General features: G+C 47.1%; 1 protein-coding gene across 1 annotated transcript in view; it reads right to left on the reverse strand.

Annotated features, from left to right (window-relative positions):
- Positions 1-11,859: 11,859 nt before the first annotated feature.
- gtf3c4 (general transcription factor IIIC, polypeptide 4) overlaps positions 11,860-13,900 on the reverse strand; it is a 9,720-nt gene continuing 7,679 nt past the window's right edge. The window contains exon 5 of the mRNA XM_027004237.3: positions 11,860-13,900. This exon is cut by the window's right edge and continues 306 nt beyond it. The gene's annotated coding sequence lies outside the window, so the exon portion shown is untranslated.

Here is a 13,900-nt window from a genome sequence, read left to right on the forward strand (position 1 = left end):
ATGTGCGGCATAAAGCACAGCCAGAATTTGCACATGAAAATCGTCTCTCGCCCGGCACTCACCCGCCTCTCTCTCTCACACACACACACACACACACACACACACACACACACACGCCCCCATGACAATCCATGCTGCAGTGTTTATATGCAAATGGACCCACATCTCCACTTTCCTCCAAGAGCTGGAGGCCCAGCAGGCTGGGGGGGGGGGGGGGGGTGCTTTTTTGTCAAGATTTGTTTTTGTTTATTTTGTTTATTTTGAAAATGTTTTAAGTAGGTGATTTTAGGTTTTATAGTTGAGTTGATTTTTAGGGATTACGCTAATGTATTCTGTTTGTCGCTGCCCCTAAGACATGCAGCGTTGGAGACTAGGTGTCTGGCTCAAAGATATTAGTGAGAATGTGCAGTCATATTTATTTGCAATCAGTTATTATTTAAAAAAATGCTACTTCCAAATTTATTTGTGATTATTAGTGATTTATATATGATTATTTATTATTTAAATCTCTGTCCACTGTACAAACACCGTGCCATTGCATTTTCAGTCTACCAGGTTCTGCCTTGCATCTTTAACTTTTCTTCAAGCTCAAACTTTTCATGGATTTTTCCACTTTGATTACCTGCCACTCCACCAAGAGCCCCAGTCCAACGGAGAGCTCCATGTGCACGTTCCCGCTCAGCCCCTCCTCTGGGCTTCCTGGTGAACTCACATGCTTTGTACAGTGGAAGATGTGCGTATGAAAGCAAGAGAGAGATACGGAGAGACACACACATTGAGAAAGAGGGCGAGAGAGAGAGAGAGAGAGTCAGTCATGTCACTCTGTACCCCTCAGTCATGGCCAGTTAGTTAAAGCAAATGGTGTTGGCCCCTGGGGAGGTACTGGGCTGTCGGTGGGTGCCAATCACAGCCCTGCCCTGGGCTTTCCTGTGTGCCATTCGCCGCTAGCTACCTTTTATTAATTTAATAAACATCCCAGAGAGAGAGAGAGAGAGAGAGAGAGAGAGAGAGAGAGTGGGCTTAATGAGAGGGATTTGCTTACACACACACACACACACACACACACACACACACACACACACACGGTGAGATGACATGAGAAAATCAAACTTGCTTGCACACTAACAGAACACAAACAGACTCTAACACAAGTCAGCCACAAACATAACGTACAGTGGCATTCAAATGCATGTGCATACACAGAAGAATAATGTTCTGAAAGCAGCACTACATACTGTGTGCACAGAACGTGTTCCCTGAAATCAGCTCACGTTTATTTATCCCACTTCTAGCTCATTGGGATTCTAAGAGTATTTTGGCAGTTGTCCGGGGCCAACAGAGATTGCCTAGTGCTCAAAAAATAATGATGAAGGGATTCTAAAGACGGTATCTCATAGGCATGACTGGACAGTGGTGGCAATGGGAGTCGTTAAGAGCTCTCCACACCTCTCTGTTTATGCGCCTTGTCTGGCACTGTTGCGAAGACTCTGACTAACTAACAACACAGTGCCTGGGCCGCAGAGACCAGCCTCACCTTGGTGTCAAACACTGCGAAATATACGTCCCCTCTGCATGAGGGATTTCACTTAAGTCTGCTTTCACTGACCCTTCCAAACACCCTCGCCCCCACCCACCCACCCACCCGCTCCACCACCCACCCCAACGCACTCGCGTTCCCTCCACATTCCCCACCTGCTTTATTCCTGACTGTATTGCTTCATATATTCATGAATTCATGTTTGTGATGAAAACGTATGCATGAAGACGGTGGGGGGGGGGGGGGATAAACAAACACCAACTGTATTTTGACAGAGGTCTGTCTCGCCTTAGCGTCAGAAAGAGCTACTACACTTCAGTCCTGAGGGACCCACCAGGGCCCTGGACCCTCGTTCCGGAATTCTTTCTCTCTTTCGCTCGCTCAAGCTCTCTATCTTGCTTTACCTGCCTTCTTCCCCTCTCTCGCGGTGTGTTTTCTCGTACCCCCTCGTCCCCTCCGTTCCGTTACCTCCCCTCCCTCTCTCTTCCTCTCCCTCTGTGTCAAAGCCGGTTACAGGCAGAAGAGTTCTCCTTCTTAAATAATTCACAAGTTGATTAATAGACTCACAGGGGTATAATTAGATGGGGGAGAGATAGTGGCAAGTGTAACCAGTACAGTGCTTACGGGAATTACAGAGTCGGATTATTAAAGGAATAGAGTGTGAGTGTTATAGAAACGTGTTGGTGGTAAGGGCTACGGGTGGGGTTGGGGAGGTGGGGGCACCTTTCCAGGGCTCTGCGGTTTGTGAGGTGCTCTCTCCAGGAGGAGAGAGCCGAGGTTTGTTTGATGTGGAAATTGGACAGTTTGAATCCGTCTCTTTTAATTTTTCACAAGTTACTGGCACCCCATGGGTCCGGCACTTTTTTTCTTACAGGAAATAAATGAATTTTTCTTTCCTTCTATTGCCTCCCTTTCCTTGCTCCATTCTTCTTCACCTTTCTGATCCGGGTCCTTCCCCGATATGTATTGCTTTGCTCTTTTTGCTCGCACTCATGAATCTGTAGTCGCATTTTCCGCAGCCCTTTCCCTGGCTGTCATCGGCATATATATCCATTCATGCCGCTTCTGACGCTGGATTTGGCTACTTTGCCATTCTGAAAGGAAATGGGTGTCACTGTGCGCGGCTGCTATTCTGTGGAAATCTAAGAGGCGCAGAACTCCGCTTCAAATGCAAACAACTCCCCATCTTCCTGCGCTGCACACGCTGCAGCTGAACCGAAACAAAATGAACCAAGAGAGAATCAACTGAGCTAAAATATTCGAGGAAGCCTCTGTTCACCTTTGGCAGTGAGCGAGACTTACAGGGTTCTGTTCGTGATGTAGCACACTGCTTCTCCTTCTAACGCTAACCTAACCTCCCCATCCTCCACACTTCCTAACCACGCTAACCTCCCCATGCTGTTTGTCCTTTTTTTATTTTTCTTTTTAAACATGAAATGTAGTCTCTGGTATTTTCCCCTTTTGAGGAAGCGTGCCGTACTGTATACTGTACGTATGTATGTTTCAGCTTTGTTTCCACTCTGTTTTGTGTGTGTGTGTGTGTGTGTGTGTGAGTGTGTGTGTGTGTGTGTTGAGTGGAAGAAGGGAAATCAGTATGGAGAGGTCTGAGTGGGCCCATGGAGTGGAGCGCTGGATCTGATGAGCTGCCTGTCTGTCCACATGTCGTCCTGTCAGCTCTCATTTATCCTCCGTTGCGCTTCTATTTCCTCCTGTCTGCCTCCTGCACATGTCTAACCCTCCATCATAACAGACCTCACCTGAAAAAAAGGGAAAAAGACAGTACAAAGCAACAGGCGTTCTTCTGCTTGTGCCGACAGACTGAGCTCCATTTTATCCTCTGCTGTAAGGCGCAGTAGACAATAACACTGATTTACTAAACACAGACAAGTTTACAGAGATACTTTAATGGTTATGGCTGAGCTCATTTCGCTTCTGCTGTGCTTGGTGTGGAACGACTGATGTAAGACGTCTGAATCCTCAACAACGAAAGTCGGGTAAATGCAGTCGTTATAGCTGCAGGTGCACCAGGGCACGCTTCCCCAGTAGGTGGCGCTGTGCAGCCCGGCGGGGGTGCGGGAGGAGGGGGCGGTAGCGAATGTTGATTTATGTGTCTCCGTTGGCATTAAAGCGCCGTACACCTGATAAAGGGGATGTCAGGTGGGCTCTGGCAGCCTCAGAGGAAGCCGGGTTTGTGCGATTTGGCTCCCGCGCCGGTTGAACAAGGGACTGTCTGTGGCGGCTTTGAACTTCTGACAGACGGAAGTCTCCGAACATCCCTTAATCTTCCCGAACGCGCCGCGCGGGTTTGCTTCCGCTTCTTAATGACACAAACCCATTCACCCAGCACACGCGACAGCACTTCATCTGGCTCTGATGCGCGCGCTGGCTGACGCCTTCAAACGCTCCAGCCCTTCCACCCCCCCACACCCCCCCCGCCCCCCTCCCAGGCAAACGCGCGAGAAAGCAGGCAGGTAGGCGCGCAAGCGAAGCAGGCGCAAGCGCGCGAACATGCGCCGAGAAGACGGGGGCCCTTGCAGCGCGTGACGACGGCTCCTCCTCGTGCGTTGCGTGCGCGTCTTCTTCTTCTTCTTCTTTTTTTTTTTTTTTTGATCGCGCCGTGGTGTTTTTGTTAGCGGTGCGCAGGAACACACGGGGAAAGCGTGGCGTGTGATGCGCGCAGGATCAGATCAATAGACAGCCACTGTACAAGGCAGCTGCTGTCTGAGCCGATTGGCCTGCAGCACACGCTGACGGGAGACGCGTTTGCTGCGCCTTTTAAGTGTCGTAGTCAATGGGGCTTAGCGCCATAGGCAAAACAAAGCAGCATTAGCGTTTTTAAACATTTCCGTGTGCAACGCGAAACGAGAAATCCTTTTGGCGATTAGTCAGTAGTTCGCTCCGCTTTTGATGCTCGCCTTACGTCTCTCTCAATGGACTGAGCAACACGACTCTTCTGGATTGGGGTGTGGATCCCCAAAACCCAGCTGCGAAAAACAAGTTGCAAACAGCACCACTCTGCCCAGTTGCCAAGGTCTATGCATGATTACACAGTATTCTGCCTCGCACTGGTTCTTAACCTTTGTTCCAGTGCTCCTTGGCACGCTCCCATTCTGAGCAGTGGTGTCCCATTAGACCTACATAGTACAGCGTAAATTCAATAATTCACCCGGTGTGCAGCGTTACTATCCAGCCTTACACTGGAGGGCGGAAGGTTCTGTGTTGTTTAATGTATGGATGAGTGCCTGAAACGGTCTCAGCCAACCATGGAACGGAACACCTCTGCTGTGGCTTGTGCATCCTTTTTGCCTTTTACACTTACAAACTAATGAATGAAATCTGACTGTGTTTTGCCATTTTCTCTTTATTGATCCTCCATTTTCTCTCTCTCTCTCTCTCTCTCTCTCTCTCTCTCTCTCTCTCTCTCTCTCTCTCTCTCTCTCTCTCTCTCCTTACCGTGTATAGATAACAAATTGGTTTAGAGCGTTAAAGAGTGGCAGGGTGGTGGTCTGCTAGCGGAAGAGCAGCTGAACACCAGAGGGCGCCAGGGTTAATTACTCCATTACTGAGTGGCTCAGGCAGGAGCTGTTTAAACAGGACCCAGTCAGTGGGGGATTAGGCCTCATTACTCCAGCTAAAGCTCCACCAGCGACCCATCCCCACTGCCCCACACCACCACGGGCTTAGACGTGCCCGGGAATATTCATACATCTGCCCGGAAGAAAGAGTGGGGGGGGGGGGGGGGGGGGGGGGGGCCGCAGAACTAGCAAACCTAAATCTTGGGCTTAACTACTCTAGATCTGCAGCGTCATTGCTCATGCTCCGGTAGATTAACATCGCTTCTCCTGTTACAGCCCAGGCTGTTACCCGCTGTTCCCACTATCTGTGCGCGTGTTGCCGGACGGGCGGCCTGCCGGGCCCCGCAGGTGTCCGATGGCAGCGGCCGATAAAGACTCCGATCTGCCTGATGAGTTTTGGAGGCGAAAGGAAACGGGGTCGAGTCTGTGTGCGTGAAGCAGCCGTGTCGAGCAGCGTCGGCTGCGGGCCGGGCGGGTTCCCTCTGCCCTCCCCAGGGCTTGTTTGTTAACAACTTTATCTGATAGCGTTGGGTCCCGGTACTGTGAGTGTGCTGTGATGTTACGAACGATGGAAGGCTTGATTCTGTTTCAGAGATTATCAGAAAATGGTAGGCGGTAGAGGTGACTTTATGCCACTGTAGTCCCAACATACTGTGGAAGGAAAGAATTCCATCGGCTTCTCCCGGCTTCGGTTTTTGATCTTTTATTCAATATAAATTGAGTTCAAGTTTGTGGTCAGTTTTGTGTTTGCTGGGCTTGATTCATAAGCAGATTCAGACGATCTAGTCCTGTTCTAATGAACAACTGTAACTGGTCTCAACTTAGACTCTCTGAGCTTTTCATGTGTATAAACGAATCTTCTCCTGCCCATATTCAGTTGCGCTGCTTCTGATGGCCTGCCAGACATTGTATTTCTGAAGGAAGGCTTGCCCTAGCTACCAACACAAACAGGTAACGTCACATAGACACTTAAACACTGAACTGTGAAGCGCCTTAGATCGGGAGCTATCTTCTCTTTGGATCAGTCTAAATTTTTTTGAAGAGTTTTCCATCTCTCTCTTAAATATTTGGAGATCATATACATTCTGTGGCCGTGCTGCGGCCGCAGATGGAATTTACCCAGCAAACCACAGTTGTGTTCTATAATCTCGGAGAAACACAGGGTCACGGATGCATGGAACCGTGGACCCGGGAAGGAGCATGACGTCTCCAGAGAGGCTGTTAAACATTGCCAATAAAAATCCTATTAGGTATGAGAGAAAACGCTTGATTTCTGAGACACGGGCTTCCCGATATGTGTGATCTAGCTCAAATCCAGGCCAGAGCTGCCATTATATAATTGAGGGGGGGGCGGAATCAATGGAAGCAGCTGGACATGGCTTCCGTGAGCAGGTCCCACAGCCATGCCAAAAGATTCGATCGGCGTCTGGGATTGGCTTAGCTTCACTAGCCTGATCACACACCGCGCCGGTCGATGCTGGCCCAAGGCTCCCGACACACGTAGCATATGTTAACATTAGTTTTTCTACCGCCTGCTTAAGAAAACGGCACCTGAGATCCTCACCATTTAAAGGCGGGAAAAAAAAGGAGCAAGGAAAAGAAATAAGGCTTCCGTTAAAGATCGCCTGAGGTGGACGTGAGATTCCTCGCCTGGCTGGAAGAGCACGCTTGGGTGACCTGAGAAGGAGAGACGTGAGACGTGAGATCTTTAATTTATTGACGGTGTGCTGTAGAAACAGAAAGATTTAGAGGGGGCTTGACTGTTAAAATTCCCTGTGAGCATTGCGCGAGCGCGCACACACACCCCACCCAAGTGTGTTTCTGATATGGATTAAAAAAACAAACAAAACAGACTTCCAAGTATCCAGGCTGGTGGAGTAATTGCTTGCAGTCTTAAATTATGTTTAATTTCAAAGTGGAATGACAATTGTGTTGTAGCTCAAATAAATCTGTCGGTCAAACGAAATATTAAACGTCGGATTGCAACCCACCCCCCAAAAAAACCCAGTCACTTATGTTGCTCATTCAATATACTAAATCAAAATTGTCAAACCTAATGAAATACTGTCAAAGACAAACTGCTAGTGAGAAGAGAAGGTTACAGGTTCCTGGAGTCATAAGGTTGTATGTGCAGCATTCTTCTGTTCCAGTGCTGAGAGAAGAATTGAGCAGGTTCTTACTGATCTTATAAGATCGCTTTAGTTCCAGAGGAAATTGAGTTGAGTTTTCTTACACTGTTTGTCGGCCTTTGCTCCTAAAAACACATCATAAAACTTGAAGCCTGGTAAGAGAGCCCCACGCACAGGTCACATGATCCTCAGAGCCTTTGCTACTGACCTCAGACCTGTTGTCCTGTGAAACTGGTGTACGTTTACAGATGAGGGAAGGCAAGCTGAGCGCTGTCACATTAATTGCCCCTCAGAATGGCCCAATTATGCCATTAACAAGCACAGGAATGGGAACTAATGGCTGGAGACCTAATTTGCATAGCATTAGCTTAATTGAGAAGCAGGCCCAGTGCTTGGAGCCTGTCATGAGTGCAAGGCTAAGCTAATGTTACTGATGTTGCCGTGATGGTCTGGCTGCAGTCCTCTGCCTGACAGCTACATTAATTAATAGCTATCCTGTTACCCGGGCTTTAAAGGGAGTGAATGAACCTTTAATAGTGACGCCCGTCGTTGGACTTCTATGAAGATTCATTTCTATGAAATGAATGTTGAATAGCAGGAGATTCATATACACGAATACCTCAAGGTTTCCTACCTTTATTCAGAGCAAACATTAATTTAACTGATTGATTTGGGTCCCCATTTGGTCAGCGCACACCGTTAGTGTATTTACTCTAGAATTACACTGTTTCTCATTCTGAGTCAAGTCCATGGTTCACAGTAAAAAAAACCAGAAAAACAAAGAGCCTGATTCCGCCATCTTAAAAAGTTGCATCTGAAAGTAGGCTTAGTCAGGCGGGTCTGGCAGGAAACTCTTTTGTTATGTAAAGAGCCGCTATTTGATCCCGGGGCCGAAAAAAGGAAAGAGAAAACCCGTTCAGATAAACTTGCCTCATCAGATAATTGAAGATGCCTTTGCTCCAGTTTCCCTCCTTTACATAGGCGTCTGATCATCTTTCAAAAGCTGATCACAGACAGGCAGGGCCGTGCGCTGTCTTGAGCCGCCTCCCACGGCCTGCCTGCCTCTGACCCGGGCTGCAGAATGGAAGGAGGACCTCGTGATGCGCGTTGCCCCGGCAGAGACGCGCGACGCAACGCGTCGTGGACCGTTAGTGGTGTTTATCGGTTATTTTGGGGTGTGTATCTCCCCTTGCCGGTAATTGCGCTTTATGTTCTATTAGATACACCAGCAGTTTTTACTTCATATTACATTTATAGTGTTAAAGGGATTGCTTCAGGTTAGCCAGATTTCCCGGAATGTGCAGGCGAGCTTTGCCTGATCGCCACGCGTGTTTTGTCGTCCACTGTCGGGGGAGGCCGTCATTCCTCGGCTTTCCGTTTTTTGGGAAAGTTTGTCTGCGGCCGCGGTTGCTGGCACGGCCCCTTCTCCCCTTGTCCCGCTCTGTCCCAAATCGCGCGTCGGTGGGGTTGAGCCATGCTTCTCTCCCACCATCCACTCTCTGCCAGTCTTTAACTACACTCCACTCTGGGCACTGCTCTGCTTGTTACAGCCCCAACACGAGTGCAAACAATCAAAGTGTTTGGGGGCACTGAAATATGCATGGCTATCCGTGACGGGCAGATAAAGCAGAGCCATTAGCCACGTAATCCTAGAGCACCGTGAAGAGTCGTCAGACTCGGCTGTCGTCATCCCAACCCCCCCCCCCCCCACACCCTTTTCCCATGCTTCTCTATTGCTCTCTATTAGTTAAATGTACTATGTGTGTCTGCTCCCCATCAAATCAAGTAACACTTCCTCTAATTGGCTTATAAATAATACAGCAGAAGCTGCATTATAATTTTATCAGTGGTAAACATTGCAGGGGCAGTCGGTAAAGAATCTATCCCTCATTAATTTCTTAATTCGAGGAGATGGAACGAGGGGGATGAGAGTGAGAGGGGATCGAATGAACGAACCAAACTTCTGTCAGCTGAGGCAGAGGACGGTTGGAGGAAGAGCCGCTGGTAGCAGGATGCTGTAGGTGTTTTCCTTAATAGATGTCAGATACTCGATGCTGGGGTTTTGTCAGAAGCTCTTGCAATGAACGTGTGGCAGTACCCCCCCTCACCACGACTTCCCGCTCACATCTTTTTCTCTATTTTCTCGCCTTGTTTTTTCCTCCCTTAAACCAACTTTATGAATATTTCATAATAAGACTCATAAATATTCATTCTAATAGCTTTGCATAGTAGTTATTACCAGTATTCTTTTTAAAAAACAAAAATACTCATTATAAATTCTTCATACTCTTCTTCTGAAATAATCACATGCACGAAAACACAAAACGCAAATGCACACACACACACACACACACACACACACACACACACACACACACACACACACACACACACACACACACACGCTAAGTAATTTACACTATTGCTGTAGAAAACGGAGACAAATGGAAAATCGAGTGCGCTGAGTCTGTAACTCTAACAGACATCACCAGCTTGGAGTTTGGCTGTCTAGCCAAAGGTCAGGTTCACGTTAGTCACGCTGACCATCTTGTCACCAGTGATCGAGTTTCAGGAAACATTTACGGTTTTAAGTACTTAACATTAGTTCTCCCTCTAAATGAAAAAGGAAATTCAAGTATTTATATTGAGATTACAGAGGCAGGGTTTGCGTGGTTGAGGGAGGGAGAGAGAGGGCATGCGATTGAGAGACAACCTGTAAGTGTGACGGTCTGCTGGCGAATGTTCAGCGCCACTCTGACTTGCAGTCACACATTTCCACGCACATTTGTAGTCTGAGAGGTTTCCTAACTGTCCTGGGACATGCTACCTTGTTGACTGGGTCAGGTGCATGCTAACCCACCACGGGAGCACCCAAGTAGCTCTGGACTCGCGTTGTCACGTCACGTTAAGTCATAAGATCCAGCCTTTGTAATCCAATTGCATGTTTTTAAGTGAAGTTCACTCGTTTTGTGAAGCGCGCGCACTGCGCAGCACGGCCCAATGGTGACGGTTTCTGATCTTTGGAAAGCCGATATTAAAGCAGGCCCTCAATCGGGCGACTTCCTCTTAGTGTTGCTGCCGGAATTCAGACATGAAAGGATCTACAAAGGAAACCCGAGTCTTCAGAGGGGACGTGCTCCTCATGCAGCCGGGAGATTCCGACATCTTCCTGCAGCCTTTTGCCGCTCCGTCCGTGTTCGGCTGTGGGGGGAACTGCCAGCCAACTGAGCCTTCACAAACCCAGGTGATGAAACACCAGTTTACAGCTGCACTCAGGGAGGCTCGAAGGAGGAGGGTTTCTGCTGAAACCTGATGAAATTTTGAGGAACAGAAACCCTTTAGAACAAATTGATACCAAAGGCGGATTGCTTATTATCTTATCGCAGAGTCTTTTGACTAAATTAACAAAGGAAAACTGCTTTCAAAAGTACCAAAGTTATGGTTAACACTGGCACTAACATACTAACTTCCATTGCTTCAGGGTGACAGGATATTTTGGTTCTAATCTTACAAACCGTTATTAATCTGCTTCATTTACCTCTAAAGTGGGCGGGGGGCTTGTTCTATCACTAGCCTTCGTTCCTGATTTTTCCATGGTGTTAACATTATTTGGTGATAATGCTGTGACATGTTATAACGGGGTGTTTTGCTCGTGTCTGTGCTATGTTTAGCGTGTAACTGGCATTTGCTTCAATTTCATCCATCCTTAGAACATCTTTTAATAGTTCTTGTTTAAGTCCAGTTCAGGGACAGGACAGAGCAGACGCCCCCAGGCAACCGCCGGGTAAAGGAGGTTGCCTTGGTTGGAAGAACTTCTCCCAGGACTGTATACATTCGTTAGATTAGCGCAACAGGCGTAACTAACACTCGTTAGAAGTCCGTTCCATTCCTACCCATTTGTTTAATGGAAGCGGAATATTAGCAAACATATTGACAACTTGTGATGAGTCAACCATCAGATTTTACATGTGTACATAATACACACACACACAAGCCCCTGACGCTTCTGGAGGGCTGTGGGTCTAGCATTGAGAAGGCGCTTAATTAATATAAGGGTAAAAGACGCCTGCCTGCATCCATTGTGTGGTTTCATGTTAGTTCCACTCGAGCGACTCAACACCACTGAACAAGCAGTGCGACTGGCTATTGACACCTCATCCCCACCTCCCTGCACACACGCGGGTACTGGCTCGTCACGGGTCATCAGCAGCCTCCCAGAAGGCCCGTGTCGCTGTTAAAGGGCCATGTTAAACAGCCTGATTTGAGAATCTGTGCTTGACATTGCAGTAATGGAGATTTGTTCATTATATACATAAGGTGTTTAACATTGCAAAAGGTGTTCTGCCTACATTTCAACTTTAATTAATGCGCACAAAATTAAAGTACCATATTTGTCTTTATATATTTATGCAATGGTCTTAAAATGATCTTAGTTATGAAACTATTTAGTTGATATGTGCAAGGTGAACCTTCATGAATGGCTCCCTCTCTCTTACTAACTTACAGCTGTGCCCTTCCACTGCAATATTATGTAACCATATAAACACTCCATTTCAAGTGCCTAAATGAACTGTGTGCTCATTTACTATGAAAGAAATGTCTTACAACCTAGAGAGAATACTTTACAAAAACAAAATGATAATATTTATTTACAAGGTATATCATTGTATAGACAAAAAAAACATTTTTGTTAGTTACGTAGATAGCACGTGATCCATGATGCAGTTGATGATAGCAGTGGGATGCAGAGACAGAAGCCAAATACAGTACCCCAGCAAGAAAAATGGGACTTTGAAATCGAGACACCATAGTAACGTCCCTGTAACCCTTAGAAACAGTGCCAGTCAACTTTGTGTTACAGACTTCAATCAGACAGAGGCAAAGCTGATATGTGCGAGATGATGGGATATTGTTTTGGCCCAACAGATTTGGGTGTATAGGAGGTTCCTCTGAGAATACATATATATTACCTTATTACCTTTAATAAAAGTGAGTTAATCCAGGTGTTTAAAGCAGCTAAGTCCTGAACACAAAGGTTATGAATATTGCATGAGGAGAAAAAGAAATCTCCTTCTGAAGTGTGGCGAGAGTGTGCACACAGGCAGAGGGAGGGGAACTGTAATTATGGCAGAAATGCTTTCTGACAGATCGTTATATTAAAGACGTAGGAGGTTCCACCAAAACACGGCTAACATTTTTACCAGAGCCAGTCTCCATCTATCAGAGTAGCACACGCGCACCAAAACACGGCTAATGTGTCCAATGGAACCAGTCTCCATCTATTAGAGTAACACACGCTCACACCCAAAGGATAAATTTCCTTTTGACAAAACAAGCAGCACAAATTGCAGAAAAAAAAAAATTTCTCTCATGTTCATTCCAGATTGTGACATTTATTCTTTGCAGGCAGACTGGCCTGTGTACTGTGTATGTGGAAATCACAAATAATGTTGATCGATGTTGGGAGTACCACCTAAAGAACACCTCCCGTAAAGAGGGGAACACCTCCCGTAAAGAGGGGAACCCCCCCCCCAAAACATTCTTTTAGAAGTCTTTCACAATTTTAAGACTTTAAGCTCGAATGTTTTTGAACACATTTACAGTGACAAGCAAGACACTTTGGTGCTGTACTGAATGACTGCTCTGTGGTCCTGGAGCTCAGTGGACCAGTGCATGGTTAGCGTGCTCAAACACCTGTCAATCAAATGACTCACTTATCACACTGCCAGTGAGACTTACATCACTGCTTCTGCATGTACCACTACTGGGACAATGAAAGGCACCTTCTGAGTCTAATAATCCGAAAACATTAAACACAGAAACACCATCTTTTTTTTTTTTTTTGGTGCATTATGAGAAAGTAAATAAAGGCTTGACGCAGGGACAGGAATCACACCACCCTTATCTGGCACAGTCATCAGAGACCGCTGGGCAGAGGGTGGAGGGGAGTGCGATCAGCGGTGGCAAGCCCAGAGCGGACGAAGGGCAGCGGGGTCGATGAGCGACACGGGGGGGTGAGAGTGAACGCACCGGAGCTGACAGGCCTAGGCTACAGCTACATCGTCTCCTGCCACCGACCCCATGTAGGTGTGAAGGAAAGCAGGCAAGGAGACACCCATGTGGTCTCAACCTCCATACACCAGTGTATTTCCCCACAGTCCACAAAAAGAGGGTTAACTACATTTAACAATATGCACTCAACACCCCCCGTCCCCCATTCTTAATTAAAATGAGAATCACATCTGTGGCTAGAATCTGTTCCTCATTACTCCAGTATCTCATTAGAGGCATGCCCCTCGGGGAGGACTGAATCAGTCTAAAGGAACGCTTTTACCTCTGCCTCTGCCCCCTCTCGCTCGCTCGCTCGCTCACATACTTCTCTCTCTCTCATCTTTCTCTCTCCTCATCCAGCCTATATAAGAAAAGTTCTCACCCAGAGAGGGAGGCTTTCGGCTAGCAGAACTCTTAGCAAAGCCAATTAAGCACTGGAAACGACACAGTGAGGCTCGAAGAGAAAGAACGCATGTCTCTGGCAAAAAAAAAAAAAACTAGAAAAAGAGTAGTGTGTCATAGCAGCACAAGATCAATCCCTGGGACAACTGCAAAGGAGTTCCACAGAGCGGGACAAAAAGCATTCCCGGACAGAGGGAACACGTCGT

The sequence above is a fragment of the Electrophorus electricus genome, chromosome 8 (genome assembly GCF_041902795.1).
Source record: "Electrophorus electricus isolate QZ-2024a chromosome 8, ASM4190279v1, whole genome shotgun sequence".
In the NCBI taxonomy this organism is placed as follows: domain Eukaryota; kingdom Metazoa; phylum Chordata; class Actinopteri; order Gymnotiformes; family Gymnotidae; genus Electrophorus; species Electrophorus electricus.